Source organism: Coregonus lavaretus (assembly GCF_964263955.1).
Source record: "Coregonus lavaretus genome assembly, chromosome: 4".
Classification (NCBI taxonomy): domain Eukaryota; kingdom Metazoa; phylum Chordata; class Actinopteri; order Salmoniformes; family Salmonidae; genus Coregonus; species Coregonus lavaretus.
Window position 1 is genome coordinate 26,572,481 of NC_139991.1, and position 13,603 is coordinate 26,586,083.

The 13,603-nt window shown below is 43.5% G+C and overlaps 1 pseudogene across 1 annotated transcript in view; it reads right to left on the bottom strand.

The window, feature by feature from the left end:
- The window catches only part of LOC311128607 (spliceosome-associated protein CWC27 homolog), a 69,191-nt pseudogene that overhangs the window by 49,289 nt on the left and 6,299 nt on the right, over positions 1–13,603 (bottom strand). Inside the window, exon 10 of the transcript in view lies at positions 13,247–13,419. The product of the transcript in view is annotated as a spliceosome-associated protein CWC27 homolog (transcript). The remainder of the gene's footprint in view (positions 1–13,246; positions 13,420–13,603) is intronic.

Genomic DNA, 13,603 nt, shown 5'->3' on the forward strand with positions numbered 1-13,603 from the left:
CTCTGATGGGCCGGGTGGTGTTCGGCCTCTCAGGGGCTGCCAGCGATTGTCGCTCATTCAGACAATTCAAATAAGCAAAACCCAGGGTGCTGTGGATTATTTACTTTTCATAAAGAAAGCACACAAAGTGACTGGCTATGGCCCAGTCAGCCGCTCTCTCTATTTAACCCCCCCAGCGCCCACGAGGAACCCTCAGCTCAGACAGACAGAGAGTGCGATTACAACAATATCTAAACCTTTACATTTTAGTAATTTAGCAGACACTCTTATCCAGAGCGACTTACAGTTAGTGCATTCATCTTAAGATAGCTAGGTGAGACAACCATACAGTGGGGGAAAAAAGTATTTAGTCAGCCACCAATTGTGCAAGTTCTCCCACTTAAAAAGATGAGAGAGGCCTGTAATTTTCATCATAGGTACACGTCTATGACAGACAAATTCAGATTTTTTTTCTCCAGAAAATCACATTGTAGGATTTTTAATGAATGTATTTGCAAATTATGGTGCAAAATAAGTACACTGCTCAAAAAAATAAAGGGAACACTTAAACAACACAATGTAACTCCAAGTCAATCACACTTCTGTGAAATCAAACTGTCCACTTAGGAAGCAACACTGATTGACAATACATTTCACATGCTGTTGTGCAAATGGAATAGACAACAGGTGGAAATTATAGGCAATTAGCAAGACACCCCCAATAAAGGACTGGTTTTGCAGGTGGTGACCACAGACCACTTCTCAGTTCCTATGCTTCCTGGCTGATGTTTTGGTCACTTTTGAATGCTGGCAGTGCTTTCACTCTAGTGGTAGCATGAGACGGAGTCTACAACCAACACAAGTGGCTCAGGTAGTGCAGCTCATCCAGGATGGCACATCAATGCGAGCTGTGGCAAGAAGGTTTGCTGTGTCTGTCAGCGTAGTGTCCAGAGCATGGAGGCGCTACCAGGAGACAGGCCAGTACATCAGGAGACGTGTAGGAGGCCGTAGGAGGGCAACAACCCAGCAGCAGGACTGCTACCTCCGCCTTTGTGCAAGGAGGAGCAGGAGGAGCACTGCCAGAGCCCTGCAAAATGACCTCCAGCAGGCCACAAATGTGCATGTGTCTGCTCAAACGGTCAGAAACAGACTCCATGAGGGTGGTATGAGGACCCGACGTCCACAGGTGGGAGTTGTGCTTACAGCCCAACACCGTGAAGGACGTTTGGCATTTGCCAGAGAACACCAAGATTGGCAAATTCGCCACTGGCGCCCTGTGCTCTTCACAGATGAAAGCAAGTTCACACTGAGCACGTGACAGACGTGACAGAGTCTGGAGACAGCGTGGAGAACATTCTGCTGACTGCAACATCCTCCAGCATGACCGATTTGGCGGTGGGTCAGTCATGGTGTGGGGTGGCATTTCTTTGGGGGCCGCACAGCCCTCCATGTGCTCGCCAGAGGTAGCCTGACTGCCATTAGGTACCGAGATGAGATCCTCAGACCCCTTGTGAGACCATATGCTGGTGTGGTTGGCCCTGGGTTCCTCCTAATGCAAGACAATGCTAGACCTCATGTGGCTGGAGTGTGTCAGCAGTTCCTGCAAGAGGAAGGCATTGATGCTATGGACTGGCCCGCCCGTTCCCCAGACCTGAATCCAATTGAGCACGTCTGGGACATCATGTCTCGCTCCATCCACCAACGCCACGTTGCACCACAGACTGTCCAGGAGTTGGCGGATGCTTTAGTCCAGGTCTGGGAGGAGATCCCTCAGGAGACCATCCGCCACCTCATCAGGAGCATGCCCAGGCGTTGTAGGGAGGTCATACAGGCACGTGTAGGCCACACACACTACTGAGCCTCATTTTGACTTGTTTTAAGGACATTACATCAAAGTTGGATCAGCCTGTAGTGTGGTTTTCCACTTTAATTTTGAGGGTGACTCCAAATCCAGACCTCCATGGGTTGATAAATTTGATTTTCATTTATAATTTTTGTGTGATTTCGTTGTCAGCACATTCAACTATGTAAAGAAAAAAGTATTTAATAAGATTATTTCATTCATTCAGATCTAGGATGTGTTATTTTAGTGTTCCCTTAATTTTTTTGAGCAGTGTATTTGGTCACCTACAAACAAGCAAGATTTCTGGCTCTCACAGACCTGTAACTTCTTCTTTAAGAGGCTCCTCTGTCCTCCACTCGTTACCTGTATTAATGGCACCTGTTTGAACTTGTTATCAGTATAAAAGACACCTGTCCACAACCTCAAACAGTCACACTCCAAACTCCACTATGGCCAAGGCCAAAGAGCTGTCAAAGGACACCAGAAACAAAATTGTAGACCTGCACCAGGCTGGGAAGATTGAATCTGCAATAGGTAAGCAGCTTGGTTTGAAGAAATCAACTGTGGGAGCAATTATTAGGAAATGGAAGACATACAAGACCACTGATAATCTCCCTTGATCTGGGGCTCCACGCAAGATCTCACCCCGTGGGGTCAAAATGATCACAAGAACGGTGAGCAAAAATCCCAGAACCACACGGGGGGACCTAGTGAATGACCTGCAGAGAGCTGGGACCAAAGTAACAAAGCCTACCATCAGTAACACACTACGCCGCCAGGGACTCAAATCCTGCAGTGCCAGACATGTCCCCCTGCTTAAGCCAGTACATGTCCAGGCCCGTCTGAAGTTTTCTAGAGTGCATTTGGATGATCCAGAAGAGGATTGGGAGAATGTCATATGGTCAGATGAAACCAAAATATAACTTTTTGGTAAAAACTCAACTCGTCGTGTTTGGAGGACAAAGAATGCTGAGTTGCATCCAAAGAACACCATACCTACTGTGAAGTATGGGGAAAGAAACATCATGCTTTGGGGCTGTTTTTCTGCAAAGGGACCAGGATGACTGATCCGTGTAAAGGAAAGAATGAATGGGGCCATGTATCGTGAGATTTTGAGTGAAAACCTCCTTCCATCAGCAAGGGCATTGAAGATGAAACGTGGCTGGGTCTTTCAGCATGACAATGATCCCAAACACACCGCCCGGGCAACGAAGGAGTGGCTTCGTAAGAAGCATTTCAAGGTCCTGGAGTGGCCTAGCCAGTCTCCAGATCTCAACCCCATAGAAAATCTTTGGAGGGAGTTGAAAGTCCATGTTGCCCAGCGACAGCCCCAAAACATCACTGCTCTAGAGGAGATCTGCATGGAGGAATGGGCCAAAATACCAGCAACAGCGTGTGAAAACCTTGTGAAGACTTACAGAAAACGTTTGACCTGTGTCATTGCCAACAAAGGGTATATAACAAAGTATTGAGAAACTTTTGTTATTGACCAAATACTTATTTTCCACCATAATTTGCAAATAAATTCATAAAAAATCCTACAATGTGATTTTCTGGAGAAAAAAATTCTAATTTTGTCTGTCATAGTTGACGTGTACCTATGATGAAAATGACAGGCCTCTCTCATCTTTTTAAGTGGGAGAACTTGCACAATTGGTGGCTGACTAAATACTTTTTTCCCCCCACTGTATATCACAGTCGTAGTAAGTAAATAAGACAGATGTCTTATTTAAAAAATATACTCTTTGAAGAGATAGGGCTTTAGACGCTTCCTGAACATAGGCAGGGACTCTGCTGTCCTAGTGTCAGGGGAAAGCTCGTTCCACCATTGGGGTGCCAGGACAGAGAAAGGTTTTGACTGGCTTGAGTGGGAGCTGACCCCCTGTAGGGGTGGGATGGCCAAGAGGCAAGAGGTGGCAGAACGGAGTGCTCGGGTTGGGGTGTAGGGTTTGAGCATAGCCTGAAGGTAGGGAGGGGTAGTTCCCCTTGCTGCTCCGTAGGCAAGCACCATATAGTGGATTTGAGCTTCGACTGGAAGCCAGTGGAGTTGGAGGGGGGGCGCTTCATGGCTTGGTTCACAGCCAAGCAGGACGGTGAGACAGAGAGGAGGAATCTGACCACATTACCAGCAGCAGCACAGACAGGAATCTGCATGACTGTGCAGAGAAGGAGAGAAGCAATGTGTGTCCCTCTCCTACCAAGTAGGCTAAATTCCCCACAGGTTCTTCATTCCATTCAGCCCATCAAACACAGAGTCCTAAACACACATATATGTTTCCTGAGAGAGAGAGAGAGAGAGAGAGAGAGAGAGAGAGAGAGAGAGAAGAAGACAGGAAGAGAGAGACAGAGAGAAAGACGAAGACAGAGAGTCAGAGAGACCTGGCAGTTCCAAAACCCACAGGGACCTGCTGCCAGGAACTGGATTATCTACAGCGGTTCTCCACTAGAGAACAGAGTCCAGTGCTTCCTGATCCCCATTACCTTTCTCTGAGAGACCCCTGGGTTACCACCAATCACAACAGACAGGTGCAGCCAATTAGCCACACCGTGTCACTGCTGTGCATGTTTGTGTGAGCGCGTGTGTGTCTAGTGTCCCAGTTAAGCGCGAGTTCCATTGTCTGCTGAAGGAAAGTCTACTGGAACAACAACGGTCTGGCCAACCCTCATCCAGGAGAGCTACTGGGTCGTCTTGGTGACCACCTTACAGTCAGTCAGTCACCTAGTCAGTCAGTTAGTCAGGAAAAGGCCACATCTCTCAATCAGCTCGTTCCTAATGTTTGGTAGACACAGTGTAAATAGAGAGAGAGAAAGGCAGAGTGTGCACGCCTGAGAGAGAAAGAGAAGAGAAAGAAAGAGAGAGTGCAAGAGAGCCAGGGTCTTGTTGGCAGAGCCAGTCAACTAAGGCTGTGTCCCAGAGCCATATGGAAGCGTTTTGCTTCCCCAGTCATGCCCCGTCGGGTTTAACAAAAGTGGCGGCTATTCGGCTACCACATGCACTGCTTTTAGGACTCACTTCAATACATACAGTACCAGTCAGAAGTTTGGAATCAACTACTCATTCAAGGGTTTTTCTTTATTTTTACTATTTTCTACATTGTAGAATTATAATGAAGACATCAAAACTATGAAATAATACATTTGGAATCATGTAGTAACCAAAAAAGTGTTAAACAAATCAAAATATATTTTATATTTGGGATTCTTCAAAGTAGTCACCCTTTGCCTTGATGACAGCTTTGCACACTCTTGGCATTCTCTCAACCAGCTTCACCTGGAATGGTTTTCCAACAGTCTTGAAGGAGTTCCCACATATGATGAGCACTCGCTGGCTGCTTTTCCTTCCCTCTGCCGTCCGACTCATCCCAAACCATCTCAATTGGGTTGAGGTCGGGTGATTGTGGAGGCCAGGTCATCTAATGCAGCACTCCATCACTCTCCTTCTTGGTCAAATAGCCCTTACACAGCCTGGAGGTGTGTTGGGTCATTGTCCTGTTGAAAAACAAATGATAGTCCCACTAAGCGCAAACCAGATGGGATGGCGTATCGCTGCAGAATGCTGTGGTAGCCATGCTGGTTAAGTGTGCCTTGAATTCTAAATAAATCACTGACAGTGTCACCAGCAAAGAACACCCACACCATAACACCTCCTTCTCCATGCTTCACGGTGGGAACCACACATGCGGAGATCATCTGTTCACCTACTCTGCATCTCACAAAGACACAGCGGTTGGAACCAAAAATCTCAAATTTGGACTCATCAGACCAAAGGACAGATTTCCACCGGTCTAATGTCCATTGCTCATGTTTCTTGGCCCAAGCAAGTCTCTTCTTGTTATTGGTGTCCTTTAGTAGTGGTATCTTTGCAGCAATTCGACCATGAATGCCTGATTCACACAGTCTCCTCTGAACAGTTGATGTTGAGATGTGTCTGCTACTTGAACTCTGTGAAGCATTTATTTGGGCTGCAATTTGAGGTGCGGTTAACTCTAATGAACTTATCCTCTGCAGCAGAGGTAACTCTGGGTTTTCCATTCCTGTGGCGGTCCTCATGAGAGCCAGTTTCATCATAGCGCTTGATGATTTTTGCGACTGCACTTGAAGAAACTTCCAAAGTTCTTGACATTTTCCGGATTGACTAACCTTCATGCCTTAAACTAATAATGGACTGTCGTTTCTCTTTGCTTATTTGAGCTGTTCTTGCCATAATATGGACTTGGTCTTTTACCAAATAGGGCTATCTTCTGTATACCCCCTCTACCTTGTCACAACACAACTGATAGGCTCAAACACATTAAGGAAAGAAATTCCACAAATTAACTTTTAACAGGGCACACCTGTTAATTGAAATGCATTCCAGGTGACTACCTCATGAAGCTGGTTGAAAGAATGCCAAGAGTGTGCAAAGCTGTCATCAAGGCAAAGGGTGGCTATTTGAAGAATCTCAAATATAAAATATATTTTGATTTGTTTAACACTTTTTTGGTTACTACATGATTCCAAATGTATTATTTCATAGTTTTGATGTCTTCACTATTATTCTACAATGTAGAAAATAGTAAAAATTAAGAAAAACCCTTGAATGAGTAGGTGTGTCCAAACTTTTGACTGGTATTTTTTTTTTTTTATGAACTCCTGCAAAGAGGCCCCAGGCACTTCATATAGAGACCGGATTTAATCAATAGGAATGGTTACGAGGTGTTGAGCTCAGATCTCTCTCTGGTGAATGCTGTGGAGGTGAGAGGGATTGATATATAGTGGGGGAAAAAAGTATTTAGTCAGCCACCAATTGTGCAAGTTCTCCCACTTAAAAAGATGAGAGAGGCCTGTAATTTTCATCATAGGTACACGTCAACTATGACAGACAAAATGAGAAACAAAATCCAGAAAATCACATTGTAGGATTTTTTATGAATTTATTTGCAAATTATGGTGGAAAATAAGTATTTGGTCAATAACAAAAGTTTCTCAATACTTTGTTATATACCCTTTGTTGGCAATGACACAGGTCAAACATTTTCTGTAAGTCTTCACAAGGTTTTCACACACTGTTGCTGGTATTTTGGCCCATTCCTCCATGCAGATCTCCTCTAGAGCAGTGATGTTTTGGGGCTGTCGCTGGGCAACACGGACTTTCAACTCCCTCCAAAGATTTTCTATGGGGTTGAGATCGGGAGACTGGCTAGGCCACTCCAGGACCTTGAAATGCTTCTTACGAAGCCACTCCTTCGTTGCCCGGGCGGTGTGTTTGGGATCATTGTCATGCTGAAAGACCCAGCCACGTTTCATCTTCAATGCCCTTGCTGATGGAAGGAGGTTTCACTCAAAATCTCACGATACATAGCCCCATTCATTCTTTCCTTTACACGGATCAGTCGTCCTGGTCCCTTTGCAGAAAAACTGCCCCAAAGGATGATGTTTCCACCCCCATGCTTCACAGTAGATATGGTGTTCTTTGGATGCAACTCAGCATTCTTTGTCCTCCAAACACGACGAGTTGAGTCTTTACCAAAAAGTTATATTTTGGTTTCATCTGACCATATGACATTCTCCCAATCCTCTTCTGGATCATCCAAATGCACTCTAGCAAACTTCAGACGGGCCTGGACATGTACTGGCTTAAGCAGGGGGACACGTCTGGCACTGCAGGATTTGAGTCCCTGGCGGCGTAGTGTGTTACTGATGGTAGGCTTTGTTACTTTGGTCCCAGCTCTCTGCAGGTCATTCACTAGGTCCCCCCGTGTGGTTCTGGGATTTTTGCTCACCGTTCTTGTGATCATTTTGACCCCACGGGGTGAGATCTTGCGTGGAGCCCCAGATCGAGGGAGATTATCAGTGGTCTTGTATGTCTTCCATTTCCTAATAATTGCTCCCACAGTTGATTTCTTCAAACCAAGCTGCTTACCTACTGCAGATTCAGTCTTCCCAGCCTGGTGCAGGTCTACAATTTTGTTTCTGGTGTCCTTTGACAGCTCTTTGGCCTTGGCCATAGTGGAGTTTGGAGTGTGACTGTTTGAGTTTGTGGACAGGTGTCTTTTATACTGATAACAAGTTCAAACAGGTGCCATTAATACAGGTAACGAGTGGAGGACAGAGGAGCCTCTTAAAGAAGAAGTTACAGGTCTGTGAGAGCCAGAAATCTTGCTTGTTTGTAGGTGACCAAATACTTATTTTCCACCATAATTTGCAAATAAATTCATTAAAAATCCTACAATGTGATTTTCTGGATTTCTTTTCTCAATTTGTCTGTCATAGTTGACGTGTACCTATGATGAAAATTACAGGCCTCTCTCATCGTTTTAAGTGGGAGAACTTGCACAATTGGTGGCTGACGAAATACTTTTTTTCCCCACTGTATAGCTGTATCATGGGGTCGATATACAATAATGGATAATGATGTGGTAAGCATATACCTGTGTTGTAAAAACTGTCTGCACCCCACCAACAGTCTGAGTATTTCTAGAGAGATTTCCAGGTTTATTACTCTCTCCTTTAATGGACAGGACCAAATTACAGTTCCCTCTTCAATTCCAATCCTGTCATAGTAAATATACATTATGATTTGAGATCTCTCGTGAAAACACGCACACCTCAGACTAATTACGTCACTTGATGCTGAGGAAAATGGAATGTTGTCTGGTCGCTTGGCAACTACGGGAAACAATTGACTGGCAATATGGTAAAGACGTTTTGTGTAGATGTGAAAAATATCTGCGAGATTCCTAATTTTCAAGGTCGTCTCAGACTTGACTTTTAACGTCTCCACCTGAGACCTGATGCAAAGCACCCATGACCATCCTTCAGTTTTATCCCCTGCAGTTGAGAATAAAGGAATTACTCGGTGGGCCAAACAATAAAAATACACTCTTGTGGTCTGAAACAATATCTCAGAGAGAATGGGGGAAAGAAAGAGAGAGAGACAGACAGGAGAGGAGAGGTTCTACAACAATGCCCCCTTTGTCCCGGCTCAACACTGTACTGTACCTACCAGCCTTCTGTTTGATTCTGTGCCAACACAAACCACGGTGCTGGGGTACAGGCCTACAACCAAACAATCTACGCTTGTGTTTAATATACTACAGTCTGTCTGCATCGGTCTACCTGTCAGTCACATGCACCAGCACACACACACATGCATGGACACACACACAGCTGACCGGCTGGGCCGGGGCCGAGTCCTTATCCCATTGGGGTTAATGAGAGGTAAAATAACACACTGCTAGATAACAGTTTATGATAAGGCTGGTGCTGTGTGGTAATCAGCAGTGGCATTGAGAAAAACATGTCACATGCTTTTAAAAACACTGGGTTACAGGATTCCCCCAGTAACTGATTTTGGACAACAGACTTGAGGTTACAAAAACTGAACAGACTTGAGGTTACAAAAACTGTCACACCCGTTTTCTCTACCCGGCTCTGACTCTCTTTCAGTCCTGTTGTTGGTGTTGTTTTTCTCTCTCTCTCTCTCTCTCTCTCTCTCTCTCTCTCTCTCTCTCTCTCTCTCTCTCTCTCTCTCTCTCTCTCTCTCTCTCTCTCTCTCTCTCTCTCTCTCTCTCTCTCCAACCAACCCTCCCTCCCTCCCTCCCTCCCTCCCTCCCTCCCTCCCTCCCTCTCTCTCTCTCTCCCTCCAACCCTCCCTCCCTCCCTCCCTCTCTCTCTCTCTCCCTCCAACCCTCCCTCCCTCTCTCCCTCCCTCCCTCCAACCCTCTCTCCCTCTCTCCCTCCAGAGGGATGTTTGCCTCTACTACAGCAGAGTAAGTCATGTGGTGTGGGTGCCAGCATTTCTCTTTCACCTAGCAGGACCTGGCTGCAGTGGACAGGCCGAGTTCATTGATGTGGGGCCAGTGGCCCGAGGTGCGTGTGAGTGTGTGTTAGCAGCAGCAGCGAGGGGGTTCTGCTTGGCTGAGAGGGTGTCACTAGTCCTCATCAACACCCTAGCATGGTGATTCCTCATGAGACTACAACAAAAGAGACCATGATTTGGGGGATTTTCACAAAATGTAATCCATAGAATGGTCCTTTGGAGGAAGGATTGTTGACATATTTGGCATTTGTATCTTAAAGCATAATTGAGAAATAATTGATTGAAGTTGGAACATTTGTGACATGTTGGCCTTACCCAGGCCTCCTTTAAAGATTCAATAATGTTTCATCTGTAGGTGCTACAAAGCACATTTTCTAACATACATTTATGAATATTGAAAAATATAAACATGAATATCGAAGAAAACAAAAAAAGATTAGCTGCTACTTTTAGAGTTATGATCCAATATGTAAGCATTACCAACAGCATGAATGTGAAAATTGATTCAAAATGATCACCCTGCTTGTGATACAGGATGTGCCATGATACATGTAAAAGTAGGGCTGTGATTGTTTACATTGTCTACTATGCCAATTTCTCTGTATAGAAATGGGCCATATCTTTAAAACTAGCAGAGATCCCCCACTGGAACTTTGATATGCCCGTACAGTATTTTATGTTCAACAATATATAGAACATTTTTCTAAATCTCTAATGGTATAAGTCTAAATCTCTAATGGTATATGTTAAATATTCATGTTTATATTCTTAAATATTCATTAATCAATGTAAGAAAATTGTTATTGAAATAAAAAGACTGTGCATATTACAGAGCAAGTGGTAAAGCATCATATGACACCAATGTTTGCTTTGTTGCACCTACAGATGAATCATTATGGAATATTAACCTCTACGGGATCGGTGTCCCGTATATGGGACGGTTGAGCTAACGTGCGCTAATGTGATTAGCATGACTGTTGTAAGTAACAGCAAACTTTCCAGGACATAGACATGTCTTATATGGGCAGAAAGCTTACATTCTTGTTAATCTAACTGCACTGTCCAATTTACAGTAGCTATTACAGTGAAAAAAATACCATGCTATTGTTTGAGGAGAGTGCACAACAACAAAACGTATCACAGTAACTGGTTTGATACATTTACCTCTGAAGGTAAATCATGACCTTACATTCAGTAATCTTGCTCTGATTTGTCATCCTAAGGGTCCCAGAGATAAAATGTAGCATAGTTTTGTTTGAAAAAAAATGTATATTCAAATGTAGGAACTGGGTTCTACAGTTTGAACCCCCGCTGTCTCTGGCTCCACACCGACCCCGCCCAGGTGAAAGTTAGTGTATAAGCTAATGATCCATCATGTATGACATTCCTGGGAGTGTATAAACTTACATTTTTTATTACCATATAATTTTGGTATGTTCTCTATAGTTATGTACTTGAAAATTTATCAATTCGGCACATTTGGGCAGACTTGATACAAAATAGTCCAGTATTGCAATCCTTCACTGGAACAATCTGAAACTTTGCACACACACTGCTTCCATCTAGTGGCCAAAATCAAAATTGTGCCTAAACTGCAATATTATATTGTGGCTTTTCTCTTGCATTTCAAAGATGATGATAAAAATTTAAAAAATGCATGTTTTTTTGTTTGTATTATCTTTTACCAGCTCTAATATGTTATATTCTCCTACATTAATTTCACATTTCCACAAACTTCAAAGTGTTTCCTTTCAAATGGTATCAAGAATATGCATATCCTTGCTTCAGGTCCTGAGCTACAGGCAGTAAGATTTGGGTATGTCATTTTAGGCGAAAATTGAAAAAAAGGGTCCGATCCTTAAGAGGTTAAATGCACTATGCAGAAATCACTACGCCATTTCCTGGTTGCAAAACAGTTTGCTTAATTTCAGTTTGTGACAAAACAAGCAAATACACTGTAGATAATCATTGTACCATCTAAACCGCTGTGAAATATATTTTCCATAACCAAAAATATTGTATTTTCAGCTGGTGTACAAAACCGTAATAGACGCAAAAACTAAACTTAAGAACGGGAAGCATAGAAATAGCACACATAGAACCGATTCACTGCTTCTTAGACTTGCATTCAATGAGAATGGCAGATCTAGAACACACACACAAAAAAAAGGCTATATTTTCGTAAGAAATCACCCAGCATAAGTAGCTTCCTCTCTGATTCATTCATTCAAGGTCACCAAAAGTTATTAATTGCCATTAAAATGTTGATGGTGTTCTTTTACAACAGATGGTAACTGACCATGTAACCGTAACCTAACTGTGACTGACCATGTAACTGTAACTGACCTTGTAACTGTAACTGACCATGTAACTGTAACCTAACTGTGACTGACCATGTAACTGTAACCTAACTGTGACTGACCATGTAACTGTAACTGACCTTGTAACTGTAACTGACCATGTAACTGTAACCTAACTGTGACTGACCATGTAACTGTAACCTAACTGTGACTGACCATGTAACTGTAACTAGGGAATGGCCGGCAGGGGATGTAGCTCAGTTGGTAGAGCATGGCGTTTGCAACGCCAGGGTTGTGGGTTCGATAAAATAATGTATGTGCTAACTGTAAGTCGCTCTGGATAAGAGCGTCTGCTAAATGACTAAAATGTAAAATGTAAATGTTGTATTTTACCACAGTCAGTGTTCAATCAGAGATGGTGTTTGTCATTGTAATTATCTTCGTCACTTGTTAAGACTAGACCTAGCTAAAGTAGTGAGCGAGGAGTAAGGAGTCATTGTTGAGTTATCAGTGTTGGTATGTAGCCTACAATATATAGCCTGTCCATAGGATTAATGATGGCCATTACTTCAAAGCCGCTGAATCACACTGCTCTATCTGTATGAAGAGGTCATTTGGTATGTTCAATCATACTGCATCATCATGGTTATCACAAGATTCCTTTGAAAACCTATTTTTGTTAGAATAGATTGAACAAAAAGATCTGCCTCTTTTATCACTGACTTCCTTGTGAACTGAGCCAACCTGTCAACTAGCTGGACATTGAGTTTAGGCTTTTAAAGCAGTAGTATCTCCAGTGCATAGACAGACTGAGTTCCCTTGTCTCCGCAGTGCAACATCGCCTCCCCCTGGCCAGTCTAAAGAATTACAACTACTGTACCACTGATTTGACATCACTTTCTCTTGTACACTACTGCCACCTGTTGGACACCAAGTCAGGTTTCTAATCAGAGATGTTGTGGTAAAGACAAAAGCGGCAGAAACTCTGAACACGGACGAACAAGTAACGTACACGTTAACAACGCTATTAGATTCAACAACATTCCCCAAATAAAAAGGTGCGTAAATGGCATTTAGGCAATGCCGTGTGGAATGGATGATTTTGTGTATGGAGGGATGTAGCTCAGTTGGTAGAGCATGGCGTTTGCAATGCCAGGGTTGTGGGTTTGATTCCCACGGGGGGCCAGTATGAAAAAAAAATTATACTAAAATAAAAATACTAAAATATAAAAAATTATGTATGCACTCACTAACTGTAAGTCGCTCTGGATAAGAGTGTCTGCTAAATGACTAAAATGTAAAATGTAAAAATGTGTAATCTACCTGCGGTTGGCCCTCTTTCCTCTGTCCTCCTCGCTGGGGTCTGTACTCTTCTTCTCGTCCTCCATCTTCTTCAGCTTCTTAGAGATCCTCTCCCTCATTTCCTGCCTCTCATCAGAGTCATACTCCTCTTCATCACCATTCGCATTCCCCTCCGCAGCCTCATCATCCTCACCCTGAATATGAGAGAGAGGAGAGAAGGCATGATGAACACTCAAGAGAAAAGGTGTTTTCCAACGAGTGGAATGGAATGCATTATAAATGTGATGCATGGTGTCTTGATTGAACAGACCACATGAAGGAATAAGAACATACCTCTGCTGCTTCTCCAACTGCACCTTGGCTCTTTTCCTTCAAACA